The following is a 25536-nucleotide window of genomic DNA, read 5'->3' as shown; positions in this document are numbered from 1 at the left end:
TTTCAAGCAACATTATTGAGATATAACTTACACACAAAATATTCATTAATACTGAGTGATCAGTTCCAAGAGTTTTGACAGATATATACAGTTGCATAACCACTACCATGATCATGATACAAAATTGCCATTACGGTCTCCCTACCCCAATCTAGCAAGGAAAACTTATCATTTGCTTTCTGTCAAAATAGTTTTGCCTTTTATAGAATTTATTATAAATGGAATCATACAGTATGTAATCTTTTATATCAGACTTCTTTCACTAAAAATAATGCTCTTATGATTTATCTATGTTGCTATATGTAACAATAATTTATTCTTTTAAATTTTGAGTAATATTTTAGTGTATGGATATGTAAAATTAGCATATAAATCAATACTTCAGTTAGTGTATCATTTTGTTGTTTCTAACAATGACCATTATGAATAATTTTTTTAAAAACAGGGATATTTGCATACAAATCTTTGTGTTGATGTATTTTTATTACTTTTAGGTAAGTCCCTAAGAGTGGAACACATGGGTCATCTGACACATGTAATTTTAAGAAAACTGCCAAACTGTTTCACAAAGGGACTAGATTTCTTTTTTCCATTCTTGGCAGCAGTGTGTGAACATTGTATCTGTTATGCATTTTTGCAAATACCTGATATTTTCAACATTTAAAATTTTATCTATTCTGTGTACAAAGTGATACTACATTACGGTTTCAATTTGCATTAAATGTTGCTTAATAATGTTGACCATAATTTTCATGTATTCATTTACCATTGAGATATACTTTTTGATTAAATGCCTGTAAAGTTTGTACCCATTTAAAAATAGGTTGTCTTATGATTAAATTTTAGAAGCTTTTTATTTATTCTATATACAACTAATTTATAAGATATATTATTTGCAAATATCCTTTTCAAACATGTAGCTTGTCTTCATTTTCTAGCACAAAAATTTTAATTTTTATGGAGTCCATTTGATGAAGGTTAACTTTTTAATGTTTCTTTTTTTGTATGCTCTTTAAAATATCTCAACCAAATCCAAGGTTGCATTTTTTATCCTGATTTTGTCCCTAAAACACTTGTATTTTCTTAGCTCTTGTATAGCCATATGAAACATTTTGAGACACTTTTTATATGGTATAAGGATTGAGGGTTGTTTTTGTTGTTGTTGTAGTTGTTGTTTTATGTATGCATATTTAATTGTTTCAGTAACTTTAGTTGAAAGCATTATCTCTTTCAATTTGAATTACTTGGTATTTTGTTAAAAATCAGTCCATCACCTATGTGATGTCCATCACCAAAAAAGTCTTTTAGGGCTTTGTTCCAATTTTTACATTTCCATCCCAATACCAGGAAAACAGTATTGGTTACTATTTGGTAAAAATTTATATTTCCCTGTATTAAATAGATCTTGAAATCAGATCATGTAAATTCGTCAAATTTTGGCAAGGGGGGATTATTTTGGCTATTCTAAGGCATTTCTACATACATGTATATTTTAGAATTAGGTTGTGAATTTATACCAAACAAAACCTTCTCTCTTTTTATTGGGATTTAGTTGATCACAGAACAATATAGGATTAACTGACTTTTTATCAACACTGTTACCTGTCCAATAAGCATAGTATATTTCTTAATGTATTTAATTCTTTAATTTCTTTTAGAATTGCTCTGTGGCTTTCAATGTACAGATTGATGTATATTCATAAAGTTATATATAAATGTATCACTTTTTGATAATATTTTTTAAAAAATCTCAATTTCTAGTGTTCTATGTAGTATGTAGAAATATAAATGATAATTTAGGTTTATCTTATGTATTTTGACCTTGCTAAACTCACTTATTAGTTTTGGTAACTTTTTTGCAGAGACCTTGGAATTTTCCCTAAGATCTTCAGTTGCCTGCAGATAGAATGTGTTTTACTTATTCCTTTCTAATTGGTACTTTATTTATTTAATTATTTATTTTTCTTTGTAAAAATGGTTATTGCATCCAGTACAATGAGTAATAGAAATGGTGAGAATGCATATCCCTGGCCTACTCTTAATCTTTCTTTAAATTTTTTTTTCTAATGTTTATTCATTTTTGAGAGACAGAGAGAGACAGAATGTAAGCAGGGGAGGGGCAGAGATGGGGGAGGCAAGATACAGAATGTGAAGCAGGCTCCAGGCTCTGAGCTGTCAGCACAGAGCCCAGGCTGGGCTTGAACCCATGAACCATGAGATCCTGACCTGAGCAGAAGTTGGATGCTTAACCAACTGAAACTCCCAGGCGCCCTGGCCTACTCTTAATCTTAAAAAACATTCAGTGTTTTTACCGTTCAATATGATATTAATAAGAATTTTAGAGATACACCCTTAATTTGTTTCCTTTCTTTTATGAATTTACAAGGCCTTTTTTTGCATTTATCATGAATGTTAAATTTTGTCTTTCATTTTTACATCTATTGAGATGACCATGTGGTTTTAGTTTTTTAGTATATTAATATGGTAAATTAAATTAATTGATTTTCAAATGTTAAAGCAACCTTATATTCTGCTAAATGAAATCCATTTTGTCATGATTGATTATCTTTTTTACATTTTCTTAGATTTTATTTGGTAAAAATTTATATTTCCCTGTATTAAATTTGCTATATATATTTTTTAATTTTGTATTTAATAATTTTTTAACATGTTATTTATTTTTGAAAGACAGAGACAGCATATGTGGGGGAGGAGCAGAGAGAGAGAGACAGAGAAAGACAGAGAGAGAGAGACAGAATGCAAAGCAGGCTTCAGGCTCTGAGCTGTCAGCACAGACCTTGATGCAGGGCTTGAACCCATGAACTGTGAGATCATGACCTGAGCCGAAGTCAGTCGCTTAACTGACTGAGCTACCCAGGTGCCCCTATTTGCTGTAACTTTATTAAGGTTTTTTTTTGTTTGTTTGTTTGTTTTTATGAGAGATGTTGTCTGTGGTTTTGTTTCCTTATATTGTTTTTTTGATTTTGTTATTAGGGTAATATAGGATTTATGAAGTCAAGTTGAGAGAATTCTCTCCAGTGTTATTTTTGGAAGAAATTGTGTAGACTTGGTATCTTAAAAGTGTGATAGAATTCATTAGTGAAGCCATATGGCATAGGGTTTCCTTGAAGGGCTTAAAAAAAAATTTTTTTTAAGTTTATTTATTTTGAGCGACAGAGAGACAGAGAAAATGCAAGTGGGGGAGGGGCAGAAAGAGGAAGAGAGAGAGAATCCCAAGCAGGCTCCACACTGTCAGTGCAGAGCCCTATGCAGGGCTTGAACTCAGGAACTATAAGATCATGACCTGAGCAGAAGTTGAATGCCTAACCAACTGAACCACCCAAGTGCCCTGAGGGGATGTTTTTAACTACATATTAAATATCCGAATGTATGTAGAGGTAGTTTGGTTATTTATTTTTGTGGGTGCTTTCGCATTTTATATCTTTTAAGCAGTTTGTCTACTTACATTATCAAATGTGTTGGCGTAATATTATTAGTGATATTCCTTTATTATGCTTTAAGTTCTTAATATCTATAATCATGTCACCTCTTTGTTTTTAAGATTGGAAATTTATAGCTTCCTTTTTCTTTTTTTTTTTTTATTTGCCTGGCTACCTACTTGCTTCACTGATGCTATTTATTTTCAAAACTGACTTTTATTCTCTTCTTTGGTGTTTTGATTCATTGATTTCCACTCTGATGCTTATTGTTTCTTTTCTCTTGCTTACTGTGAATGTAATTGTCTTTTTAAAAGGGATATTTTGGGGCACCTGGGTGGCTCAGTTGGTTAAGCATCTGACTTTGGCTCAGGTCATGATCTCACAGTTCATGAGTTTGAGCCCTGCATCAGGCTCAGAGCCTGGATCCTGCTTCAGATTCTGTGTCTCCCTCTCTCTCTGCTCCTCCCTCGCTCACACACACACACTCACTCTCTCTCTCTCTCTCTCAAAAATGAACGTTAAAAAAATTTAGGGGCATCTGGGTGGTTCAGACAGTTGTGTCTGACTTCAGCTCAGGTCATGATCTCATGGTCTGTGAGTTCAAGCCCCACGTCGGGCTTTGTACTGACAGCTCAGGCCCAAAGCATGCTTCAGATTTTGTGCCTCACTCTCTCTCTGCCCCTCCCCAGCTTGTGCTCTCTCTCTTGCAATAATAAATCAACTTTAAAAAATATTAAAAAAAATTTTAAAGGAATATTTTGATCATATCAGGTTGGAAATATTTCAGGACATTCTTAGTTATCACAGTGATGTGTGATTCCTATTGTCTTGTATTGACCTGATTCAGGAAAAATAACCATACAACCTCCTATACATTGAAACTTTATTAAATAGTAAGAAACCATCCATATGTTAGTACATGTTTATCCGATTGGTATGTTCCTCTATTACTTGAGACACAGAGCAGTACAGTTTGCTGGGGAAGATAGAAATCAGGCAAAATATAATTTGGGTTACATGAAAAAACTAACCTGCATGTGACAAGAGTCTACAGAAAGTAGTGCCAAATGATGGCCATGTGAAGGGACCAAAAATAAGCTTCTGCTCTCTTAATCTTGAATTATGTTTGTGCTATTTTTGATAATTTTCTAAAATATTACAAAATGTTTATGTCATTATAATAAAGAGCAGATATCAATTTTATTTTTTATTTATTTTTTTTTAATTTTTTTTTCAACGTTTTTTATTTATTTTTGGGACAGAGAGAGACAGAGCATGAACGGGGGAGGGGCAGAGAGAGAGGGAGACACAGAATCGGAAACAGGCTCCAGGCTCCGAGCCATCAGCCCAGAGCCTGACGCGGGGCTCGAACTCACGGACCGCGAGATCGTGACCTGGCTGAAGTCGGACGCTTAACCGACTGCGCCACCCAGGCGCCCCGAGCAGATATCAATTTTAAAGAGCAAATATCAATTTATAAACCTCAAGAAAGGACTAAAAATAAATATTTTTAATGCATTGTCTTGGCAAACTCCTTCAAATATAAAGACTCCTAGCACACTGAACTTATTCCCATGAGATTAGTTTGGGAAACACTTTTATTTACACCAAAAGCCTTTTATACAATCTAATACCAACTAAATCCTTGAAGGATTCTGCATAATACAGCACTAAAAAGTACCGCATTCATACTGCCCATTTCTATGCAAAGAGACAGAAAATGGATCATTTGGAAGAAACTAATCTCTACTTATTCCTAAGTTTAATTTTCTGAAGGCTTTGAATCATTTGTATTTAAACTGACTGACATTTCTAGTTTATCCAACTGTTAGCAATATAAAATTGCAGATCACAAAAATCGTGTTTTCTTTAAAATATAAAAAAACACATATTTGGAATCTTCTCAGAGTAAATATATTTCAAAAAGACCTTTCTGCCATTCCCACTTTTATCTCAAAAAAGTGTTTTTGGATTTATAACTATCATCTATCCCTTGCTTTCACCAACTTACTGATTCCTAATAAGGGTTAATACATGAAGGTCTGTCCATTCCACTCATTATGAAGCACCTGGAAACTGCCACAAATAAAGTTGAATGAATCTTTTATATTTTACAGTAAAGATCTTTGTAGTTCAAAATTCTTGCATTTATAACTTCTTGAAATTTATCTATGTCATTCTACTTGTTTTTATTTTTAAAACTACAAAATGAGACAATTCCATTAGTGTCTCTCTCTCTCTCTCTCTCTCTCTCTCTCTCTTTTTTAAGTTTGTTTATTTTGAAAAGGATAGCTAGTGAGCAGGGAAGGGGCAGAGAAAGAGGAGAGAGAGAATCACAAGCACACTCTGCACTGTCAGCCCAGAGACCTATGTGGAGCTCGAATTGATGAAGTTTTGAGGTAATGTGAGGTTGGTGTGGTCCAAAAGAATTCTTGAAGAAGGCTTTGGAGCAAAAAGGTGATTTGATTAAAGCCTGGGGACAGCACCTATCGGCAGGAAGAGCTGCACTATAAGTGTGTGGGTGGCTGGGGCATTTTATGGAGGTGGGGAAATAAAGTCTAGAGGGAGTTTCCAAAGAGACTTTCACATGCTAAAGACTTACTGGAGGCCAAGCTATTTTTAAGTTAAAGTTGGTTTTTGCTCTAGCAAGACGTGGGGTTTTCTGATAAACTGGTGGAGACTCTTATTAATTTGACCTTTTGTTTTTAGTCCTTTCCCATTTTGGGGTAGCCAGAAGTGTCCAAAGAATATTACACTTGACCTTCAGTTTGTCCCACGCTCCCTCATCATAATGACTGGAGCCGAAACCAAAGAAATGGATGCTTAACCCACTGAGCCACCTAGGCACCCCTCCATTAGTATCCCTCCTACACAATGCTTTGCCTTTTATGGCCCATAACTACCACTGTAATCTACATGTTACATTATTATCTTTTCTCAATTTTATAAAATTTATTTTAATCATTTTAACTAGTTAAAACATGGAATGAATGTGAATATTGTATCAGTAAAATTTTTGTTAATCTTTCAATAAAATACATTTGATACAGACTCAACCACTACAGAGAGATCTAGACTAGATTTAGAATAATTTAAATACACAGTCATTTTTAAATTGAAGTAATCCATTAATAATTTGACCAACTTAACCAGTATTGATCCCTTTTATATTACCCACCAAAGTTAGAGAAATCAGAGTTAATTCATACTGATACATTTCCACAACTAATGGAATAATTTAATAAATTATATTATGAATACATTATGAATGGAAAATTGTCATTACACTTAGCTCTGGGAACAATAGCAGTTAATATTTTCTAATATATTTTATCTCATAAGAATAGTTTGCACACTAGTCTCACTTGAAATCTCATCAGAATTGATATATATTCCTTACCAAAATTACACAGTTCTTGTAAAGTGATTCTGAAGAATCTTTTTGCTTGTTTTATGAAAGGAGAGACCTCATAGATCAAAGTGGAAAAGAAAATATAAAAAACAGCAAACAAAAAATATACACAGTACAGCAGAATAAAAATTTCTAATCAAAGCAGTTCTTTCAGTATATTCTTTTAGAAGGTCAAGAAGTGGTACAAAGGTCTAGGTATATTTTTCCTTACATATTTTTTACTCCCAATAAAACCTTTACTTATCCCAAGAAGGTAGGGAAAATAGGACACAATTCATTTTTAATAGGTTTCATAAAAAGAAGAAAAGTGTAATTATTTTTGTAAACTTTACTTTTCATTTGTACTCCATAGAAAACCAAATTATGGGATAAAAATGCTATCTTATATGGATAAATATGATTTAGTCAGTTAACTATATTATGAAATTCAAAAAAAGAAAATATCAAGCATAAAACTTGAGGTAGGGAAATCACTGAGCAGTAAATGAGTTAATTTATGTAATTACATATTCATAGACTCACAGAATGTTAGAACTGGGAGAGTTTTGAAAATATATTATTTCACAGATTAGGGAATTTTTGCTATGTGCTCAATAAAATTTTGGTGATTAATTTGATACGTTTTTTAACTTTAATAAGCAACTACTTTTTATTATTTTTCATGATAAGCAACAGAAAGATGAGTAGAAAATTCCAGTGGCTCTTTAAAAAAATATTATTCAAATTTAGTCTTATTTTATCTTATAAAGATAGTGGTGGGTGAAGACTAACCCAGTTAAAAATGAGTCATTTTCAGGGGCAACTGGGTGGCTTAGTCAGTTGAGCATTCAATTCTTGATTTCTGCTCAGGTCGTGATCCCAGGGTTGTGGGATGAAGCCCTGCATTAGGCTCTACACTGAGAATGGAGCCTGTTTGAGATTCTCTCTCTCCCTGCCCTTCTCTCCTGCTTGTGCTCGCTCTCTCTCTCTCTCTCTCTCTCTCTCCCCCTCCCTCTCTAAAATTTAAAAAAAAACACAAAAGCATTTGTCCTCATCAAGACCGTATGGTACTGACACAAAAACAGACACATAGATCAATGAAACAAAAGAGAAAACCCAAAAATGGACCCATAACTATATGGTCGACTGATCTTTAACAAAGCAGGAAAGACTATCCAATGGGAAAAAGACAGTCTCTTCAACAATTGGTGTTGGTAAACCTGGACAGCAACATGCAGAAGAATGAAACTGGACCACTTTCTTACACCATACACAAAATAAATTCAAAATGGACAAAAGACCTAAATGTGAGACAGGAAACCATCAAAATCCTAGAGGAGAACACAGGCAGCAACCTCTTTGAATCGTCCATAGGCAACCTCTTACTAGACACATGTCTGGAGGCAAGGGAAACAAAAGCAAATATGAACTATCGGGACTTCATCAAGGCAAAAAGCTTCTGCCCAGCGAAGGTAACAATCAACAAAAGTAAAAGGCAATCTTCAGAATGGGAGAAGATATTTTCAAATGGCATATGTGATAAAGGGTTAAGTATCCAAAATGTATAAAGAATTTATCAAACTCAATGCCCAAAAAACAAATAATCCAGCTAAGAAATGGGCAGAGGACACGAAGAGCCATTTTTCCAAAGAAGACATGCAGGTGGCCAAAAGACACATGAAAAGATGCTCCACTCATTCACCATCAGGGAAATGCAAGCCCAAACTACTATGAGATACCACTGCACACCTGTCAGAGTGGCTAAAATTCACAACACAGGAAACAACAGATGTTGGCGAGGATGCAGAGAAAGGGAAACCCTCTTACACTGTTGGTGGGAATGCAAACTGGTGTAGCCACTCTGGAAAACAGTACGGAGGTTCCTCACAAAGTTGAAAATACAACTACCCTAAAAATAGAGAACAACCCAACAATTGCACTAATAGGTATTTACCCAAAGGATACAAAAGTACTTATTCAAAGAGGCACATGCATCTGGATGCTTTAGCAGTATTATCAACAATTAGCCAAATTACAGAAAGAGCCTAAATATCCATTGACTGATGAATGGATAAAGAAGATGTGTTATACATATACAATGGAATATTACTTAGCCATCAAAAAGAATGAACTCTTGCCATTTGCAATGACGTGGATGGAATTATGCTAAGCATAATAAGTCAGTGAGAGAAAGACCAATACCATATGATTTCATTCATATGTAGAATTTAAGAAACAAAACAGATGAACATAGAAGAAGGGAGAAAAAAAGAGAAAGGCAAACCAGAAGAGACTCTTAACTATAGAGGAAAAACTGAGGGTTGTTTGGGGGAGGTGGGTGGGAGATTGGCTAAATGGGTGATGGATATGAAGAAGATACTTGTGGTGAGCACTGGGTATTATATGTAAGTGATGAATCACTAAATTCTACTCCCGAAATCAATATTACCCTATATGTTAAATAACTAGAATTTAGATAAAAACTTGAAACAACCAAACAGAAAAAAAAAATACACACACACACACACACACACACACACACACACAACTCAAGTAAGCTAGCTAGCTAAGCAAAGGGAGCAGGTACCTTGGAGGGAGGATGATGATGGGAAAGAAAACAATGTAGAAGTAAATAAATATTTTTCAGAATGCTAACTTGTGTGAAGAAGAAAAAAACATGGTGGTGAGAAAAATATAGAGAAAATGACATGTCGTGAATCCTGACTGACAAGAAGGAGCCTACAATGAGAATGTAGAGAGTGAGAGAATTTCAGACGAGAGGCTGAAAAACTGACAAGATCTTAAGGTCAGATACGTTTAGAGTATTCAAGAAATGGAAGGGAGCTTTTTGGTTAAAACACATTAACAGGAATTGTATAGGATGAGGCTAGAGATGTACAGGACCAAACAAATACCACTGTAATATTGACAATGTGGAAAATTATCTGAGCCCTGTGATACTGGAAAATCCTCCTGCTTGTTTGTGTTAAGGAACCTTCTTTCAGCATAGAGACACCCATGTGACTTTAATAACAGATGACGAGGCCAGGCTCAGACCCTCCAAATTCTCATTTTTAGCTCCATAAATGATTGGGTGAAGTACATGTATGTACTGATAAATCAGAAAAAAATGATTATTAATCTGACCTGATGAAACTTTAGTTAAGGTTCCCTCAAGTCCCTGACTTTGAGAAAACTTCAGCCTTAACTCCTCCTGGGAATAAACTGACCTCTGAGTAAAACATTCTCTAATCTACTGTCTGATTATGCCCCATCAAACCTGTTTATTCCACTTTCCTACACAAAGCTGTATTTAGTGTTGTTTATTCCTTCTTGTAGAAGAAAAAAATCTTTTTTGACTAACCTGGGACACTTTTGCAGTCTCATGGTCAGAGCTTTCTCCATCTTTCAATAGTCCATCCCCCTATTACAACTCCTTTTTCCATTCTTATAATAATCCTTTTGAACATAGTGTCCCTTACCCAAGCCCTGATTTTTTTTTTTTTTTATTTAATAGGCATCCATGTTATGCAGTTAGGATTTTTTAAATTAAGTCCTTGGAAATCCCTGAAATATATAAAATAGGAGACATATATGATCCACTGGGTTTTACTATATTTCTCTGACTGAGCCATGAAGACAGACTACAGCAAGGCAAGAAGGTCTCTTTAGGATATTGTTGCAAGAATGGAGACTAGAATTTATGGCTTGGGCTGTACTAGGCACAATGGAGGAGGAGGGTTTTAGGAATCAATGTGGAGGTTGTGAAAACAGGATTAGGCTAATGGGTTTAGGCCTGAGTTGTGACAAAAAAAAAGAATCAAAGTTGATTTCTGGGTTCTTGGAAAGAGCAATGGATATAGGAAATTGGGGTTCATTTCTAATGGAGATATCAAGTGACTTATTAAATTTTTAAATCCTGAGCTCAGAGGAAAAGAGAAATATGGTCAGAAAATACTAACCAGAACATCCTTAGCAAAGACATTAAATGAAAGCCATGGGCCAAAGAAAAGAATGAAAACAAAGAGGGGACCTATCCCTGAGCTCTAAGGCACTTCATTTCTGTGAACCTGATGAAAAAGAATCAGCAATGAAAACTGAGGCAGCCAACTCTGACATAGGAGGGAAACCAGGTGACTTAAATGTCATGTCCCACAATGGAAAATCTTTGTAATTTACTTATTTTGTTCTACTGTTAGAGTATAAAGTACTCCCACCTACTGTTGTGACTAAAGCTAGGTATCCTTTGTTTCACTGACATCTCCCTTTCTTCCCAGTAGTCCACTCTAATTTCTGATCTAATTTCTGGATCAGGTGCTACAGAAATGTGTTCCAATAGGCTCTGCCTATATTTAAAGTTTATCTAACTCTCCTTTCTACTCATTCAATGGCTATATTCTGTATTCTTCACTACACTTTGAACTTGCAGTTCTGTTCCACTACACTTTGAACTTGCAGTTCTGTTCCCTCACTTAAGAGAACATTGCAAATACTTGTACAAATTATTAAAATGTAGAAAGATAAACAAGTTGAAAGGGATGATAAGAAATTCTATTTGTGGCACAGTGAGTTTGAGACACCCATTATACTCAGGTCAAGACGAAGTAATGGAAATTTTAAGATGCTTCAGCCTAAGTCCCTAAATACTTTGGGTTAAGGCAGTTTTTACAAAGAAAGTTGAGTCTGAGTGTTGTGTGAGAAAAGTTCTCACTTTAGAACTAGAAGAAGGTATTGACCCTACTGAAAGTTAAATTCTCCAACTACAAGAGATGGAACTCTTCAGAATTCATCACTTTAGGGTGTACTTCCACTTCTTCTATAAGTATATTAATATAATTTCATGGGTGGGAAACAAAAAAAAAAATCAAAATCCGACAACTAAGTATCTGAGACCTGATACATATTCTCCATAAATATTAAGACTTCTGTCCTTTCAAATTTATAATAGAACATGAAATATTTATCTGTGCTTCTTGGAGTTTAAGGAAATGCTTGAAATGGAAATACCTAAAATACATTTACTTTTTATTTTATTAATGATACTTTAAAAATAATTTTGAAAGTTACATTAATACCAAATTATTATTGTGGTCCTTCAGTTCAAACGGGTGTAGAATAATTCTTTATATAGTCAAGTGACTATTAATTATCATGGCTGAAATTTCAAACATGTTTAACATATATAAATAAAACTATATATTATATAGCTTTATATTTATAAGTAAATTATTTTATGATTATAATATGCATATATTATAATTATATAAATAACATAAACTTAAATACAAAACTCTATAAATAGTACTTTGGATATCCACACAGATATCACCAACGATGCAATTACTGACTTGAGGATAAATGTTAAATCATAAAATATTTAATAATGTTTATTTTATACAAATTGGTTTTTGCCTACAAAATAAACCATGAATTTTTAATTCTCTTTACTGTTGATCATCATCTTCCTATATCAGGATTAGTTTGTAACTGTGTCATAAAATAATCAGGTGCCTACTGTTTAGGACACAATTTTACCTCTCATTAAAAAATTGTTACCATTTACACCATTTGGGAGAAAATTTCCTAAGTTTTTTTTTTTAATTAATCCTTTAAAAAAGCGAAATGTGTAGAAAAAGGAAAACAAATAATTCAATGTAAAGAAATAATTTACCTAACATGACAGTAAAAAAGTTAAATTTGATGTCATGCTGGGAATCTTTTTTAGGTAGTTGATTATGTGAATTTTTCTGAAGACTGATTCATAATTTTGTCTTGATTCTTATAGTGTTTGTAGAACAATAAAAGCTACTAAATTCAAGAAAGTATCAACTAATCTAATTTGAACCTTTCATTATTTATATTCATATTGTTTTCCAACTTCTCTATAACTTTTTTTTAATCTTTCACTAATCTGGTACTTAAAATTATTCAACAGAACTTGGTTTGATTAGTGCAGATTCTGTACCTAAAAGGCAATTTCCAACTGCATAACAATTTGTTAATCTGTCTGGAATGTCCAAACAAAGAAGAAAAAGCTCTTTTCTTAATCAAAATAAAATTTTAGACCACTGGGCCCTATTTGTTCGACAAGTTTACCCTTTGGACTTATTTTTTAGGATTCATTTAATGCTTCCATTGAATGGTCTGGCATTTGAAAGGTTTTAAAATGTGAATTGTCCATTCTACAATGTGGAAAAAAAAAAATCAATGATTTCTACAAGTGCTAAGGGCATAAAGTATTGACCCATTTAAATCAAGCAGTATAGAATAAATCTGCACACTTTTAATACTGAATTAATTTTGTAAAACATAATTATGCTGATTTTTTTATTATATTGTTAAAAGATTAACTTAAAATTAAAATTATGTTTGGGGCCCCTGGGTGGCTCAGTCGGTTAAGCGTCCGACTTTAGCTCAGGTCATGATCTTGTGGTTTGTGAGTTCGAGCCCTACATCGGGCTCTGTGCCAACAGCTCAGAGCCTGGAACCTGCTTTGGATTCTGTGTCTCTCTCTCTCTGCTCCTCCCCTGCTGGCACTCTGTCTCTCTCTCTCTTCTCAAAAATAAATAAACATTTTAAAAATTTAAAAAAATTAAAAAAATAAAATTATGTTTAATCATTTTATCTGTCAATTTTGTTTTGGTTGACAGATTATCAGTCTGACAGAAGATAATTTACTTATTTTAACAAATGACTAATCTTTTTTTGGTTTTCATTCAATTCTATTTTTATTGTCTGCCCCAACCAATTTAAACTGGCTAAATCAATGTACAGATCTGTTGCATTTCTAGACATCAACAATGAAGCAGCAGAAAGATAAATCAAGAAATCAATTCCACTTACAACTGCACCAAAAACCGTAAGATATCTAGGAAGAAACTTTACCACAGAGGTAAAAGTTCTGTACTCTGAAAATATTTCTGATAACAATGCCAGATACAGATTATGATAGATAGATACACAGATATATTGATAGATATCACTCTTAAAAGTCTACCTCGTCAATGAAATTACTTAGATACAATGGCAGCTATATGGAAGAAACAATCAGTAATTGATTTGTCAAATATGAATAATTTTCTATTTTTTTTACCTTTGATACTTTTATCAACATAATCATCTTTTGTTTTGGGAGAAGTGATTTGTTTCACATTCTCTCTCTCTCTCTATCACACGCGCACGCACACACACACACACACACACACGCAGAAAAGGGAGGGTTGATATCTGAAAGTCTCTTAAAGCATTTTTTCAAAGTATATATGTCATTATTTAGAAAACAGTGAAATGTTCCAAAATATTTCATATCTCTTTAAAATTACTAGAATACAATTAGAGCTATTCTACATATTTTTTGAAATAAAAATTGCTAAGATCTTTGTTCATACATTGGCTAACTGAATTTGCCATTTAAATATACATATATTAGCATACGATAACACATATAATGTACTGGAAAAGAAGTACATAAGTCAAACTGGAAATTTTCATTTTTTTAGAAAATTTTCCTGGAAGTGAATGCCTTAAAATAAAAATTCAACCAAAATAAAAGGCAAGGAAAGATAATTTAAAATAAGTAGCAAAATGTCTACTTACTGAAATGAAAGAAGATAAATTTAAATAAGAAATGACAAAGAACATATTTTAATATACAAAGAATAAGATGTTTTTGATAATTTTTCATATGATTTTTTTAATATTTATTGTGTGAAAGATTGTATGGTCAGGGGTGCCTGGGTGGCTCAGTCAGCTGAGCAATCAACTCTTGATTTTGGCTCAGGTCATGATCACAGGGTCTTGGGACCACATGGGGTTCGCACTAGGTGTAGAGTCTGCTTAAGACTCTCTTTCTCTCTCCCTCTGCCCCTCTCCCTTGCTCTCTCTCTCTCTCTCTCTCTCAAATAATAATAAAAAAGATTGTATAGGATTTTTGAGGATAAAAAGGAAAAAATAAAAAGCCATCTTTATTATCAAGGAAATTGTTATAAAGAATATTTCAAAAGTTAATTTTAGGTTGATTATATAGTAACTGATTTTATTTTTTAAATTTTTTTTTTTTTAACGTTTATTTATTTTTGAGACAGAGAGAGACAGAGCATGAACGGGGGAGGGTCAGAGAGAGGGAGACACAGAATCCGAAACAGGCTCCAGGCTCTGAGCTGTCAGCACAGGGCCCGACGCGGGGCTTGAACTCACTGACCGTGAGATCATGACCTGAGCCGAAGTCGGCCGCTTAACCGACTGAGCCACCCAGGCGCCCCTATAGTAACTGATTTTAACCAAAGAATATGTCAACTATTTTAGGGAAATTTCTAAATATATTTAAAACTTCAATTGGGCCTTGAACTTGGAAAAGTAGAACATGTTTCACACTAATGATAAAGTAATCTTAAGTGTTTCCCTAGTGGTAACATTTACAGAGAACCAATGTTCCCATTTCAACAATGTTCATGGTGACTACAATCCAGATTTGCCAATTTACCATGTAGACTTTTTAATTTCGTTTCTTTTTTTTTTTTTTTTTTTTTGCTTTTGGCCAGACTACCCTAACTCTCAATAGTTTCCTTGGTTCTTGATGTCCCTCAGAGCTTGACCATCTAAAAGCAGTAACTATAATGTTAGTTAGAGGGAATTTGAATATCCGTTTAAATGTAATGAAAATGTGTGACTGACTAGAGTTGGTCTGGGTGAAAATACAGAGACCATGCATATTAAATTAGAAAGTATGGTATCTTTTCTTGAAAATCTTATAAGTACTAGAATACAAATGCTTCACATTTTAACATAAAATTTGCCTAAAATACATACAGCTATGTACTGAAGGTACTTGCATAAAATAATATTGAACATACATTTTTGTTATATACTATCAATAATAGAGGCACGAAGAGAAAATGATTCCAGTTTTTCCATTTTATTTGGGCAAACTTAACACTACCCTACCTTAGTTATGTCATCTAAAATATAGGAAAAATAACAGTAGGTAGCAGCTAAAAAGACACTTGTATTTGTTAGGGTTCAACCAGAAAAACAGAATCACTAGGAGAAACATATACACATAAATTGCAAAGAATTGGCTTTCTCGATCATGGGGCCTGGAAAGGCAAGATCAAAGTCCTTTGCGCAAATCATAAGAAAGGGCAAGCTGGATGAATCTCAGGCATGAACTAAAGCTGTTATTCATAGGTGGATTATTTTCTTCCATCAGGAACCTTTACTTCAGCTCCTAAATCCTTATACCTAATGAAATCAGGCACACCCAGATTAATTGGGATAATATTAAAGCCAACTAATTATGGACTTTAATCACATATACAAAATACCTATGGGGCAAAACCCAGATTAGTATTTGATTGAATAGCTGGAAACCATAGCCTAGCCAAATTGACATATAAAACTTGCTGTGGTAACACTGAAGTCATGCTGTAAATTTCAGACAATAAGATACAATACAGAATAATTAAATAATTATATTTATCTTTAGTTTTATTCTTACTAAAGCTCCATTAAATAGATATAATTTATTACTGATATAACAAGGAAGCTGAGAAGAGGTACTCGGTGTTGATAATAAGCAAAAAGCAGGAATTAAAATCAATGTTTGAGATAACACATGCTTTCTTTATTTTACACTGTACTGCTCACAGAAATAATGAAACAGAAATAATGTGGACCATTACAGTCCAAGAAGTTTATTTAGAACTATTGTTTTCTGTGATGTATGGACTTCTTTTGTCTTTACTGACTACCTTCACAGTTGACAAGTCCTCAGGTACCTTTGCCATCTTTTCCATTTTAATTGTGAAGTATGCAATTCTATTTCATCTGAAACACACTGATACACTTAAAACAAGTAACTGAATTGCCAAAATTTCACAATTTGCATTGTTTTCTCCCTATGAAGTAAAAATAATACAGATATTTTCATTAACTATTTTCCTAATATAAGAGGACACATCATCATTATGTCCATTGTATATTAATTTCTTTTTTTGGCAATAGAATAATATTTTTGAAGGATAATGTGATTTCAACAAATAATCAACTGAAAATACATATAATTAATATGTGTTGTGATAGCAGTATTTGACAGAATATATGTGTGTACCTATCAAATATAACTAAAAGGGTATAAATACAAGATAAAAAATAGTTCACAAAAGGTATTAAATATATTATGCTACAGACTATGTGTTGATAACACATGCAGTGCATTTTACACATAGAACTTTAATAAATATTGTTGATTATGTAAATAAATATTTGTACTGCCCATGATTATTATTATTTGCTGTAAGCTGGTTCAAAAGGCAAGCATAAACATTATATAAGATGGTAAAATGAAATTATGAAGCTAACAAACTTTCCAGAGCTTCAGGACTATCTAGAAATATTTTACCATTATTAGAACAATAGACTGTTAAATATCTATAGCACTTATAACTAATGGACTATTTCTTGATACTGGTGTAAACTTAATCATTTATATTCACTCCAAAGAAGCAGTGAGGTATAAATAAGCTTCAAAAAGTACTGACAATGAATAAATGGAAAGGTAGCCATTTAGGTAAAGATAATGTAAGTAACTTCTTTGCGCAAGATGAATTTCAAGGTTGGTTTGAAGACATAATCTGAGTCTCGATACTAAAAGACATCATTTGAGAGAAGAGCACATGTAAGAAAATAATTCAGGAAAATTTGTAAAATTCTATTAAAATCCCACAACTTTAACATGTTTTAGCACGCATTACAAAATTTGTTGGCTTAAAACAACAGAACTATAGCCCACCATTCTGGAGGCCAGAAGTCCAAATTCAAGGCGCTAGAATGGCAGCACTCTCTCCAAAGTCTCCCTTACTTCTAGCTTCTAGCAGCTCTATGTGTGGCCTCCGCCCATAGTCACATAACTCCAATCTCTTTCTCTGTCTTTATACGGTCTCCTTTTCTCTGTCTCTGTTCTATATGTTTCTCATATTGATATCTGCCCTTCAATTTAGTGCCCACAAGAATGGAAAAGAAGATATATTCTTGACATTCTCTTTTTAATTTTTTTTATGTTTATTTCTGAGACAGAGACGGAGCATGAGTGGGGGAGGGGCAGAGACAGACACAGAATCAGAAGCAGACAGAATCTGAGCTGTCAGCACAGAGCCCCACATGGGGTTTGAACTCACAAACCGTGAGATCATGACCTGAGCTGAAGTCGGTCGCTCAACCAACTGAGCCACCCAGGCACCCCGACATTCTTAACTAAATATATCAGCAAGACCTTTTCTCCAAATAAGGTTTCATTCATACCTTCTGGAACATGTCCACATCCTTAATGGGGACATTATTCAACTCATTACATCTACTGCCTCCCCCCAACCCCAATTTATACCCCACATACCAAATACCTTTAACCCACCTAACATCACAAATGCTTCAACCAATTACAGTATCAACTCTAAATTCAAACTCTCATTTAAACATAATCAGCCCCAAAAGTCCCCAATTTCATGACTTAAATCAGATACCCATGAGAATCAGTATGATTCATCCTGAGACTAAGTTAATCTCCATCTATGAACTTTTAAAATTAGAAAAAAAAAAAGTATCTGTTTCTATAATATAATGGTGGGGCCAGCATAGGTTAAAGATTCTCATTCCAGTGGTGCCTGGGTGGCTCAGTCGGTTAAACGTCCGACTTTGGCTCAGGTCATGATCTCACGGTTCGTGTAATCAAGTCCCATGTCATGCTCTGAGTTACAGCTCAGAGCCTGGAGCCTTCTTTGGATCTGTGTCTCCATGTCTCTCTGTCCCTCCCTACTCATGCTCTCTCTTTCCTTCAAAAATAAGTAAACATTAAAAACAAACAAACAAACAAAAAAAAAGACTCTCATTCCAAAATATAAAAATTGGAAGGAATAAAGTAGCCACTGATCTGAAGCAAATTTGAAATCCAGCAGGACAAATTCTGTTATTTTTCAATGTCTGAGAATAATCCTCTGTAATTCCATGTCCTTACCTCTGGAACCACAGCAGCCCTGCCTTCTGCTCTGCTCATGGCAATCCTACACATCTGTGCAGTGCATGGAGGCTCCGCTTTCAAACGCAGTCTTCCTTCTTTGGAGGGTAGAACATTTTGCAGCCAAGTAGGTCTCTGAATTCATTCTCTACCCTCATAATTTCTGGAATCCCCACAACATTCTCTCATTCCATCCTGCATTATTATTATTATTATTATTATTATTATTATTATTGTTATTATTATTTCTTCTTCTTCTTCTTCTTCTTCTTCTTCTTCTTCTTCTTCTTCTTCTTTAAAGTTTATTTATTTTGAGAGAGAGAGTGTGCACAGAAGGGGCAGACAGAGAGGGAGAGAGAGAGAATCCCAAGCAGGCTCCATTCTGTCAGTGCAAGGAGCATGACGCAGGGCTCAAACTCACGAACCCATGAGATCATGACCTGAGCCAAAACCAAGAGTACAACTGAGCCACTCAAGTGTCCCTATCCTGCATTTCTTCTGATATAGAATCCTCAAAATTCTGATCCTCCTGTGTGAAACAGGGGTCCATGCCATTAGATCAGAAGGACCTCTACACATCTTTCCTTATTAAACCCATCTCTATTCCTGGCTTCTGTTGAAATGGTTCAGTAGATCCAAGTGTCACACAACTGTTTTCTTCAGCAAAACGTTTAAGCCATACCTTTGGTTCTCTGTCCTGAGCATGCTTTTCCAACAATGAATTTACTAATTTTAGTATCTTTTGCAATCTGGATAGGCCAAGAACTTCCCAAATCACCAGTCACTAAAAACTGCATTCGTTTCTTAGGGCTTCCTTAACAAATTACCACAAACTTTATAGTTTAAAAATAACAAATTTATTTCTCCACAGTCTGGGTGCCAGAAATCTGAAATCAAGATGTCCCCAGGTTTTTGCTTCTCTAAGAGGCTCTTGGAGAAAATCCTTGTTTCTTCCAGTTTCTGGTGACTCCAAGTATTTCTTCTCATGTAGCTGCATAACTCCAATCTTTGCCTCTGTCTTCAGATGGCCTTCTTTTCTCTGTAAGTGTTTCTATTCTGTGTCTCTTATAAGAACACTTGTAATTTTATTTAAACTTCGCTGGGATAATATAGCATGATGTCATTTCAAGATCCTTAATTGTGTCTACAAATATCTCTCCCCACCCACATTCCAGAAATTAGATCACATTCATAGGCTCTACAATGTGAATGTATCTTTGGGGAGCTAACATTCAGCCCAATGCAAGGACAATAATAGTGTCCCTGTTCTAATTTTATTAGCTGTGTAAAATATAAAACTAGTTATGTGCAACAGACCCTAAATATTTGAGGTTATATGATCCACCAGAAAGATTTTTTTTTTTTTTTTTACATCCCTACTGGATAAATCTCTACTGCATGTTTAATGTTGATCAAAATAGCTAAGACAGGGGCACCTGGGTAGCTCAGTGTGTTGAGCACCCAACTTCAGTTCAGATCATGATCTCACAGTTGGTGAGTTTCAGCCCTGCATCTGCTCGCTGCTGTCAGCGTGGAGTCGGCTTTTGATCCTCTCTGTCCCTTCACCCTCTCTGCCCCTACCCCACTCGCACACTCTCTCATAAAGTAAATAAATAAATAAATAAACCTTTAAAAAATAGCTAAGACAGACTTTGTATAAATGTGACTTTTTTAGATTTCAAGTATATAAACATAATAATAATATATATATTATTATAATATATTATATAATATATATTATTAATATATAATATATATTAATAATATATATTATATAATATATAATATATAATAATATATATTATATAATATATAATATATAATATATAATATATAATATAATATATATACAATATATATTATACAATATATAATATATATATTATAATATATATTATATATATAATATAAACATATAGTTTATATTATATAATATATATATAATATATAATATATTATATATTATATATATAATATATATATAATATAAACATAAAAATATAAATATATTATATATATTATATATTATATATATTATATATATAATATAAACATATATATATTATATATTATATATATTATATATATAATATAAACATATATATATTATATATTATATATATTATATATATAATATAAACATATATATAATATATATTATATATATTATATATATATTATATATATAATACAAACATAAAAATATAAATATATATTATATATATTATATATATTGTATATATTATATATAATATAAACATATATATAATATATATCATGTATATATTATATATATTGTATATATATATATTATATATATAATATAAACATATAATATATATTATATATATAATATATACATATAGGTTGATATATAATTCAAATCTGTGGTAGTGAGAAACCACTCTGTCGGCTAAATCCAAATACAAACAAGGCATGAATGATACAGTCAATGAGGTGGTTTTAAATAAATAAACAGAATACTTTGCAGTTATTGTATTTTGCAACAATTTTAAATATAATGATATTCAAAAAGTAAACCACGAATTCCAGGGAAACATATAAACTTAACATAGGTCAATTACCTGATTAACAAAGAACCAATAAGATGCTGTGACTGGCTCAAAAATCATCTGAAAATTCATGATATATCTAGGTAATTTAGCATAAAAATGGGTGGATGAGATTATTGTGCAAAATATAAAACTGGTTATGTCTAAAAGACCCTAATATCTGAGGTTATATGATTCACCAGAAAGATTTTTTTTTAATCCCTACTGGATAAATCTCTACTAATTAGCAAGTAACTTCATTAACCTTAAGACGTTACAAAATAAAAAAACAATGACACGAACTGAATAGAGTCCCCTGAGCAATATTTGGGTATTATTTGTTTTGGGGTGTTTTTTAAAGATGTGCCACCATCTTTTCAAGTTTTTTTTTTTCCAAAATAGGATAAGTTTTCTGACATATTAAATTGATAAATGAACAATTACAAATTACCAGGGATTACCATAATCATATTTACTACTACATAAACTTCAATATATCAAAATGGAAATGCAGCCATGAAAAATAATTGTAATTCTCATTATTTGATTGTAATGCAGATAACTTGAATATAAGTCGGAAGATAAAATAATGGCGATGCAAACAAATCTATTTCAGGGATTTTGAAAATTATAATTACAAAATAAATTATTAAATTAATACTTGAGAAAAAGGAAAACAGAGCAACAGTTATAAACTATATGAGTATTACTAAATATATTAAGTAATATGAATTTATAATCAAAATCTACCATTTATATGTTAATGCATACATGATTACAAATTATACTATTAAGAATATTATTGTATAAATTAAGATAAATGTAGCTGCTATGACATAACCTTAATTCCCTTTTATGAACTATATGTTAAGCTATTTTGTCATCCTTTCTGCTGGCCTAGTTATCTTATTACTAATGAATTTTTTTTATTTTTCATTCAATATAGTGTTCTCATTGTCACTATTAAAGTCACCTGTGGGATTACAATTGTTTCTTCATAAATGTTCTCAGTAAAGGAATTGCTTCAATTGATGAAAGAGTGGAATTTAATATTCAAAACCTGAAACCCTGAACAAGGGAAATTATACACTTATATTTACATTAGAATATTTAAAATGAGCAAATTATAAATACACAATTTTGAAACATTATTATGAATCATTTATTATGAAATCATAATATATTCAAAGTTAAACAAATAATGTACAAGTATATAAGTGGACAAGTAGAGCTAAAAATAAATTGTAGCAGTAGAAATGCAGGGGGAGTGCAATGTTTACTCAATTTATTTAAAGGTAATTTAAAGCATATTCCTAGGTTTTACTTGCATTATTTAGGTTGTAGTATAATTTTACTTAAAGTCTGCAAGTAGATGATACAAAATGATTTACATCTGAAAATCTAAATTTTTAAATATGAAGATTAAAAATTTTAAATAAAACTTTTATCTAAGGGATGCCTGGGTGGCTCAGTCAGTTAAGCATACAACTCTTGATTTAGGCTCAGGTCAGGATCTCACCACTCCAGAGTTTGAGCCCCATGTCAGGCTCTGTGCTGACAGAGTGAAGCCTGCTTGGGATTCTCTCTCTCCCTCTCTCTCTGCCTCTCCTTTGCTCTCTCCCTCTCTCTCTCCCTAAATAAATAAACATTTAAAAAAAGGACATTCTGAAGACTCGATAATCTAATTTACAAAGAAACTCAGAAGATAGGAGACATGAAAATATATTAAAAATATATATTTCTTGGATGAAAGACCTAAATGTGAGACGGAAAACCATCAAAATCCTAGAGGAGAACACAGCCAGCAACCTCTTACAAGCTGTAGTTGTAGCAACTTCTAACAAGATAGGTCTCCTGTGGCAAGAGAAACAAAAGCAAAAATAACATGGCTTCATCAAGTTAAAAACACTTCTGCACAGTGAAGGAAATGGGTCAACAAAACTAAAGGCAACTTTCAGAATGGGGGAAGATATTTGCAAATGACATATCTGATAAAGGGTTAGTACCAAAATCTATGAAGAATTTATCAAACTCAATGCCCAAAAAAGCAATCCAGTTAAAAAATGGGCAGAAGATATGAAGAAACATTTTCCCAAAGACACTCAGATGGCTAAGAGACACATGAAAAGATGCTCAACATTACTCATCATCAGAGAAATACAAATCAAAACCTCAATGAGATATCACTTCACACTTGTCAGAATCACTAAAATTAACACAGGAAACAACAGGTGTTGGTGAGAATGTGAAGAAAGGGGGACCCTCTTATACTGTTGGTGGAAATGAAAACTGGTATAGCCACTCTGAAAAACAGTATGGAGGTTCCTCAGAAAGTTAAAAATAGAACTACCCTATGATCCAGCAATTACACTACTTTGTATTTACCCAGAGGACACAAAAATACTTCTTCAAAGGGATACATGCACCCTGATACTCATAGCAGCATTATCAACAATAGCCAAATTGTGTAAAGAGTCCAAATGTCCACCAACTGATGAATGAATAAAGAAAATGTGGTATAGATATAGATATAAATACAAATATAGGTATAGATACAGATACAGATACATATACGGATATTATTCAGCCACAAAAAAAAAAAAAGAATGAAATCTTGCCATTTGCAATGATGTGGATGGAGCTAGAAAGTATTATGCTAAGCAAAGTAAGTTAGAAAAAGACAAATACCATATGATTTCACTCATCAGTGGAATTAAGAAACAAAACAGATGAACACAGGGGTAAAAAGAAAAAAAGACAGGCAAACTAGAAAACAGACTGTTAACTATAGTGAACAAACTGATGGTTACTGGCAGACAGATGAACAGGGGAATGGGTTAAATGGGTGATGAGTATTAATGAGGGCAGTTGTGATGAGCACTGGGTATTGTATGTAAGTGATGAATCACTAAATTCTATACCAGAAATTAATATTAAACTGTATGTTAACTAACTGGAATTTAAATAAAAATTTGAAAAAGAAGAAAATGTGTATGTATATATATATTTCTACCTTATGAGTTTAGACAAAAATATACATGTATATTTCATACTCATATAAACAGTTTACATCCACATATATCCATATATATGTAGTTTTTATGAGCACCCCAAGACACTAAGATGTATGTGTATACATTTTAATTAACTTATTGTGATGCTAAAGGTTTTTCTTTAATCTGAAAGTTATAATAAACTTTACAATCAATAATTTTTTAAAGAATTAAATGTTTAAGCTCATTTTGAGAGAGAGAGAGAGAGAGAGAGAGCACATGAGCACGAGTTGGGGAGGGGCAGAGGAAGAGAGACAATCCAAAGCAGGCTCCACACTGTCAGCACAGAGCCTGACTCAGGGATTCATCTCCCAAACCAGAGATCATGACCTGAGCTGAAATCAAGAGTCTAATGCTTAACCGACTGAGCTCCCCAGGAGCCCCAAGAATTAGAGTTTTTAAGGTAACCCATACACCAATTATCATTCAACCCTTCCGTTATTCAGTAATACAAATATGGAAATAAAAGCTAAATAATTTAACATCCTTCACAGAATTTTTTTTAAGCTTCATTAATGGCTTGTGATTTGGTCAAAAGGTCTTGAATGATTAAAAAACTTGAAAAACTAATACAACTCAAATAACCTGATGATGTCTTTTATTTCTTTTTCTTGCCTTAAATGCTGTGGCTAGGACTTTCAATACTATGTTACATAAAAGTGGTGAGAGCGGACATCCTTGTCCTGTTCCTAGTCTTAAAGCAAAAGCTTTCAGCTTTTCATCATCAATTTTGATGTTAGCTGTGGGTTTGTCATAGGTGGCCTTTATTACGCTGAGGTACATTCTCTATACTTTTTTTGAATCAATGCTTTTTTAAATGAAAATTGGTAGAGCTATGCCATGTCATTTTTTTTTTCAATAAAAGAATAGTGTGCATGTTTCAGGTTATAAACAATCCTTCAGAAATCAGTTTCACACAAAAGTTATTTTTATGTCGAGTAGATATATACACATTCTGTAAATACACTCACACGTACATAGATATAAGTGGGATTTGTCTACTTCTTGTGGTTATTGATTTTAAAGCATGTTCAGTTCACTTCAACCTTGTGTAGATTTTATGTAGAGATTTTACTGCTTTTCTGGTTACTTT

At 32.9% G+C, this 25536-nt stretch overlaps 1 long non-coding RNA gene across 1 annotated transcript in view; it reads right to left on the bottom strand.

Annotated features, from left to right (window-relative positions):
* The window catches only part of LOC131507525 (uncharacterized), a 76009-nt gene that overhangs the window by 25727 nt on the left and 24746 nt on the right, over nucleotides 1–25536 (bottom strand). The gene's annotated exons all lie outside the window — the stretch shown is intronic.

Source organism: Neofelis nebulosa, chromosome 3, assembly GCF_028018385.1.
Source record: "Neofelis nebulosa isolate mNeoNeb1 chromosome 3, mNeoNeb1.pri, whole genome shotgun sequence".
Taxonomy (NCBI): domain Eukaryota; kingdom Metazoa; phylum Chordata; class Mammalia; order Carnivora; family Felidae; genus Neofelis; species Neofelis nebulosa.
Note: the sequence above shows the minus strand (reverse complement) of the source record. Positions and strands in the feature narration are given on the sequence as shown.